Source organism: Apis dorsata, unplaced genomic scaffold, assembly GCF_000469605.1.
Source record: "Apis dorsata unplaced genomic scaffold, Apis dorsata 1.3 scaffold_170, whole genome shotgun sequence".
Taxonomy (NCBI): domain Eukaryota; kingdom Metazoa; phylum Arthropoda; class Insecta; order Hymenoptera; family Apidae; genus Apis; species Apis dorsata.
This window is the reverse complement of record NW_006263458.1, coordinates 425,793-432,593: the sequence shown is the minus strand read 5'-3', so window position 1 is coordinate 432,593 and position 6,801 is coordinate 425,793. Positions and strand designations below refer to the sequence as shown.

Genomic DNA, 6,801 nt, shown 5'->3' with positions numbered 1-6,801 from the left:
TATATATATATATATATATATATATATATGCGTTTCTTCGAGTAGTTTCTTCCTCAAGACGTGTATATATATATATATACATATATATATATTTTTATGCTTTTCTTCGAATAGTTTCTTCCTTAAAGACATATATATATCTATATATATTTTTATGCATTNTCGAGTAATTTCTTCCTCAAAGAGGAAATATATATATATATATATTTATATGTATTTCTTCGAGTAGTTTCTTCTTCAAAGACGTATATATACATATATATATTTATATGTATTTTTTCGAGTAATTGCTTCCTCAAAGACGTGTATATATATACATTTCTTCGAATAATTTCTTCCTCAAAAACGTATATATATATATATATATTTTTTTTTTTTTCGAGTAATTTCTTCCTCAAAGATGTGTATATATATGCATTTCTTCGAATAATTTCTTCCTCAAAAACGTATATATATATATATATTCATTTCTTCGAGTAGATTCTTCTTCAAAATCTTTCGATCGATTTTTCGTTCGGGACAGTGTTTAATTTATTTATTCCGTGGAATTTTATCTAATTTCTTCGAGTTGTTTTTCGATTGAAATAAATTGGAAAGGATCGTTTAAGGAAGTTTCGAAGTTTTCAATCGTTTATGCGTGTTTTTTTTTCCCTCTCTCCGTTTAACTTGGAGTTTAATTTGAAATTAAAATTTTACGCCGTCTTCACGTTTCTGTCGATTAATAATTTCGTTGGTTAATTCCGGTTGATTCCGAAAGCGCGCAGAAAAGGAGGGATTAATTTATTACCAGAGGAATCTTTATTCAATTTTCTGGTAATCTATTTTAGGGGAGGGAACAGTAAATTAAAACGATCTTGACGAAAGAGTTAAGAGTTGTAATCGGTTAAACGCATTTTCTTCTCGTCTTTCTCCCCCTCTTCTCCTTCATTTTTTCTCAAGGAAATCTTTCCACGAAGATTTTCAAAACTCGAATAATCGAAATTCATCATCAGAAGAATTTGAAAGTGATTGGCCAATTTTATTAAATTAAATTAAGACGATTATTGTTGCAGATATTTAATTCGCATCTTTTCTCTAAATTGTCATTGGAAAAGAGAGAAAAAGAAAAGGGAAATGTTTTATTTTATTAAAAGATAACGACACGTTGGATGAAATGGCTGCAGGACAACGAGAAACATTAAATAAAGTTTCGAAATAATTTATAATTAAATTCGATTAACGATTAAAATCCTTGAAAATATTTGATTCGCTTCTTTTTTTCAGGCTTAAAATTAAAAGAGAAAGAAGGAAAGAGAATTCGAAGAAATTCACAAAAAATACAGATATGTCCTCCAGAAATGTGAAAAGTTAACATTTCAAAATAAATTCTACAATTAAATCCAATTAATTATTAAAATCCTTGCAAATATATTTAAATTATAAATTCACACGTTTCTAGCTTCTATCAAAATTAAAAAAGGAAAAAATAAAAAATAAGAAGAAAAGAAAAGAAAATTAGGAGAAACTCACGTTGCAAAAGATACACTCTTCCATAAATATCTCGTCATTAAAAGCTAAAGAATTGCTTCAACATTTGAAGATAATCTAATCAAATCCAATAAAGAAGAAAATAAAATTATAAATTCGCATCTTTCTAGCCTCTATCAAGATGAAAAGAAAAAAAGAAAAGAAAAGAAAAGGAAAAAGATACACCCTTCCAGAAATATCTTGTCATTAAAAGTTATAAGAATTATTTCAAAATTTCAAAATAATCTAATCAAATCCAATAAAGAACAAAATAAAATTATTATAAAATTTGCACCTTTCTAGCCTCTATCAAGATTGAAAGAAAAAAAGAAAAGAAAAAGATACACCCTTCCAGAAATATCTTGTCATTAAAAGTTACAAGAATTGCTTCAATATTTCAAAATAATCTAATCAAATTCAATAAAGAAGAGAATAAAATCATAAATTTGCACCTTTTTAGCCTCCATCAAAATTAAAAAAGAAAAAGAAAAGAAAAGAAAAGAAAAAGATACACCCTTCCAGAAATATCTTGTCATTAAAAGTTACAAGAATTGCTTCAATATTTCAAAATAATCTAATCAAATTCAATAAAGAAGAGAATAAAATCATAAATTTGCACCTTTTTAGCCTCCATCAAAATTAAAAAAGAAAAAGAAAAGAAAAGAAAAGAAAAAGATACACCCTTCCAGAAATATCTTGTCATTAAAAGTTACAAGAATTGCTTCAATATTTCAAAATAATCTAATCAAATTCAATAAAGAAGAGAATAAAATCATAAATTTGCACATTTCTATCAAGATTAAAAGAGAAAAAGAGAAGAAAAGAAAAGAAAAAGATCTAATCAAATCTAACGAATAAAATCATAAGAAAAGAAAAGAAAAGGAAAAAGATAGATCCTTTCACAAATTCCTTGTCATTAAAAAAACTTCAATATTTCAAAATAATCTAATCAAAGCCAACGAATAAAATCATAAATTCGCACGTTTCTATCAAAATTAAAAGAGAAAAAGAAAACAAAAGAAAAGAAAAAAGATACATCCAGAAATCTTCGAGAAATATGTTATCATTAAAAGCCACAGGAATAACAACAATTGTTGAATAAAATAGACGGTTCGACAACGAGAACCACTAACACTTTAACATAATCTACGATTAAAACCATAAATTAAATTTCTAGCCTCCATCAAGATTAAAAGAGAAAAAGAAAAGAAAAGAATACACGTCTTATTATTAAAAGCTACGAGAAACCGTTTCAACATTTCAAAATAATCTAATCAAATCGAACAAAGAAGAGAATAAAACCATAAATTCGCACAATTTCTAGCCTCTATAAAGATTAAAAGAAAGAGAAAAAAGAAGAAGAAGAAGAAAAAAAGAAAAGAAAATTCGAAGAAATTCACATTGCAAAATATACACCCTTTCAGAAATATTTTATTATCAAAAGCCGCACAAAGATACGTTGGAATAAGATGGACGGCTCGACAACGAGAACCACTAACCGTTATGCAACTTCCAATAACATCAGCCCGAATTCATCACCATATTTCCGACTCTTTCTCTCTCTATCTCCATCTCCCTCCCTCTTCCTTTCCGCGCGAATCTCGCCGGTAGCATCGTCTTTTAAATAAATCAGCACCACTTTCACCGAACACGGCCAACGAGGGATGGAAGAGGAAGAAGGCTGAACACGACTACCGAGCGAAGGAAGGAAAAAAAAAGAGAGAGAAAAAGAGGAAAAAGGAGAAAAAGAAGGAGAAGAAGATAGCTGGCGGCTCGAGAGAACGTTGGAGACACACTTTCTTCACCGTAGAGGGGAGGAATAGGTTGGCGACATTATCGCGGTTCAGCCGATAAAAAGGATCCGCGTTGAAACATCCTTCCCGACGGAGGAAGTCGGGAAGGATTTAAAGCGAGGGGACTCGATCGAAGAGGGGAAGAGGAGAGATTGATTTAATTTCGTAAGTGCCTTCGAGAGAGAGAAATCTCCTCTCCTCTTCCCTTGAATTTGTAACGAAAGGAAACGGAAAATCCGTCTCCGATTTCAACTTTACAATGAACAACGAGAGCTCGAAGCGCGAGATTTCAATGCGAATTTTGAATAGAATCGAGAGATCCGATCCTTTTCTTGTAATTTCGAGTTATACGTAGAATTCCGGTTGATTTGCCGATTTTTTGTCGAGTGAGAGTTTGTTACCTCGAAAAAGTGTCGCAACGAGTTTCGAGAGAAGAGAAGAAGAGAGAGAGGAGAGAAAAGAGAAGAGAGAGGAGAGAAGAGAGAGAAGAAAGAGAAGAGAGAAGAGAAAGGAGAGAGGAGAGAAGAGGAGAGAAAAGAAGAGAGAAGAGAAAAGAGAAGAAAGGAGAGAGGAGAGAGAAGAGAGAGAAAAGAGAGAAGAGAGAGGAGAGAAAAGAGAAGAGAGAAAAGGAGAGAAGAGGAGAGAGGAGAGAAGAAAGGAAAGAAAAAAAAGAGAGAAGAGAAGAGAGAAGAGAGAAGAGAGAGAAGAGAAAAGAGAAGAGAAGAAAGAAGAGAGAAGAGAGAAAAGGAGAGAAGAAGAGAGAAGAAAAGAAAGGAAAGAAAAAAGAGGAGAGAAGAGAGAAAAAGAGAAAAGAGAAGAAAGAAAAGAAAAAAGAAGAGGAGAGAAGAGAAGAGAGAGGAGAGAGAAAAGAGAGAGAAGAGAGAAGGTATCGAAAGGGATGTTGTCTCAAGACGAGCAACGAATCTATTCGAATCCAATATATCGAGCGGTGGTTACTTTCTCACTGCTTCTAAAAAATACCGAAAGGTATTCTTCTGGTTTTACGTACGCGTATAATTCCCCCCCGAGGGAGGAGGCTACGCTACTTTCGAAGAAAATACTTTTGCGTGAAGATGGCAATCGATTGACATCAACGCCATCTTGAACGAGGAAATAAAATTAGAAATATAATTGAAAGTCCATTTTATTCCTTTCTCTCTCTCTTTCCACGAAGGAGGAGGGGAAGAGAATTAATAATAGAAAGATAGAATAGAGGGGATGATCCCTCTCGATCCGATCCGAGAAGCGAATCTTTCTCCCTATTGTGCTTTATGCAAATGTCACGCTCGATACACGTAATACGTTCCCATTTCCGTCCTGTTTTCAACCACGCGCGCACGCAAACTCGAACCTCGTGGAAACCTCGTTTCTTGCCAGGATCGTTTCACGCCGGGGGAATTGATGCCAGCGCATGAGAGAGAGAGAGAGAGGGAGAAAGAGAGGGAGAGAGGAAGAGGGAGAGTGTTTAAACAAACGGATTCCGCATCCGGTCGGTCGGTGCGAACCGCCACGGTTCGTAGCGTTTCAAACCACGGTCCCCGATTGTTTCCCCGGATTAAACGTGCGTGAAAAAGGGAAATTCCAACCGAAGAAAACCCCACTCCCGCGGCTTTGTACCACCGATTAATTTTAAACGGGCTTCAAAAGCATCGCTTTTCAGTTTCAACGAAAATAGAGAGGAGGGAGAAAGGGGGGGGGGGTCTCATTTTGTTTTACCTCCTCCTCCTCCCAGCCGCCGCAACTTCGAATAAAAAAGACAGAGGTTGCTCTCGTATTCGCGAGAGAAACAATCCCTCCAAATTTTCTATCTATCTACCTATCTTTTTTCTTTTTCTTTTTCCATATCTTTTACGCTTTTATCTTTTATCTTTTTCTCTAGGCGAATTATTCTCAGACGGCATCTCGAACTAAAATTATCAAGTACGGAAAAAAAAAAAAAAAGAAATAATTAAAATCCCGTGGAAGAAGTATTCGCCACGGAATCTTTTTTCAACCGTTTGTATTCTTTTGGACCTCATTTTCGATGAGCGAAGACGATTTTGCTCACACGTGACGATATGCGTTGTTACAGGTAACGTAACAAATGATTTTTATCATATGTTTCCTAAGAAAAGAGAAATAAAAATTCCAAGAAACATTATTCACAGATCGATGCTCAATGCCTTCATTGATCGAGGATTATAGGATTGATCCAGTTGCCACATAAAATGATCATAACGACCGAAAATCGCATCTGATTAGAACGCAAAAGTTAGCAATAATAAGAAAAGTTAATAATAATAATAATAATAATAATAATAATTAATCACTGTCCCAGAACGTTGTAATCGCGTATTATCAAATACTCTCGCTACTACTATCGTTGATAAAATTAATTGTTCAGCGTTTCAGAAGTGTATCTATGCGAGAATACGGGGCCACCTATGACGGTGAGCGATGTCATCGATGAGCGGCGGGTCGATGAGAGCGCCGCGATCGAGTAAACCGAGTATCGTCGAGTATCCCTCCTTCTCTCCTTCCTTCCTTTCTTCCTCACTTCGCTTACGCGCGAACACGATACGTTAATTCCGCTCTTTAACGACTCTTTAACGGGAGCCCACCACGAGGGAGAGAATAAAAAAAAAAAAAAAAAAAAAAAGAAAGAGGTTCACTCGCCTACTACTTCCGGTTTCGTTCCCGTTTCCGGCCTCGAAGGCGAATGCGCGTCGATTTCCTCGCTCCTTCCTTTCTTTTTTTTCCATTCGACTCGACTCGACTCGACTCGACTCGACTCGACTCGACTCGATTCCGCGAGTTTGTCGAGGAGAAATTGCAGGGAAGGGGATATATTTGATTATCCGGCCACGAGGTATCTTACGACTTATCTCGTGTTGTTCATCAAAACTTTGCGCGACCAGCTTTTACGAGCTCTCCCCCCTCTCTTTAAACATAGTTCGAGAGTTACTAACGTATTTCCCCTCCGTTTCTCGCGTTTTTTCTCCTCGAAAACGTTTTCTTTCCGATGAATATTATATATCTTCTCTTTCTTTTACCTTCTCTCCCTCTCTTTTATTCTCCAATATTGCTTATTTTTCTAAGCGTATCCGTGGAGGGGAGGAAGAGATAAGACGGTCATTCGAGAATTAACGATCTCTTTCTCGAGCTCGATTCGAAGAAAAAGATATTAGAGTTGAGCATATATATATTATTTTTATTATTATTGCAGTAATTTAATTCAAGGTTGTTCGAAAAAAATTAAAATAAAGATAATCCACGCGAGGTAAAGTTTTCGAGCTCCAAGATAAGTTGATAATTAATAAATAATTATCGAAATATACATATATATATATATATATATATTATCCAAAAATATCCAAAAGTCTCTCAACCGTGCAGAGTTATTTTTCCAGGTGTAGAATCGAGGTGAGAGCGGCTCTCGAGAGAATGACTTTCCCAGTTGAGAACGAGTCTCTCTCGTTAGAGGCGGCTCGAAATCTCCCTATCCAATTCGCATCTGGTCGCC

General features: G+C 35.1%; 1 long non-coding RNA gene across 1 annotated transcript in view; it reads right to left on the bottom strand.

Annotated features, from left to right (window-relative positions):
* Positions 1-6,532, bottom strand: part of LOC116185412 — a 10,102-nt gene extending 3,570 nt beyond the window's left edge. The window contains exon 1 of the long non-coding RNA XR_004150256.1: positions 5,900-6,532. This is a non-coding gene — a long non-coding RNA (uncharacterized LOC116185412). The remainder of the gene's footprint in view (positions 1-5,899) is intronic.
* Between the last annotated feature and the right edge of the window lie 269 nt (positions 6,533-6,801).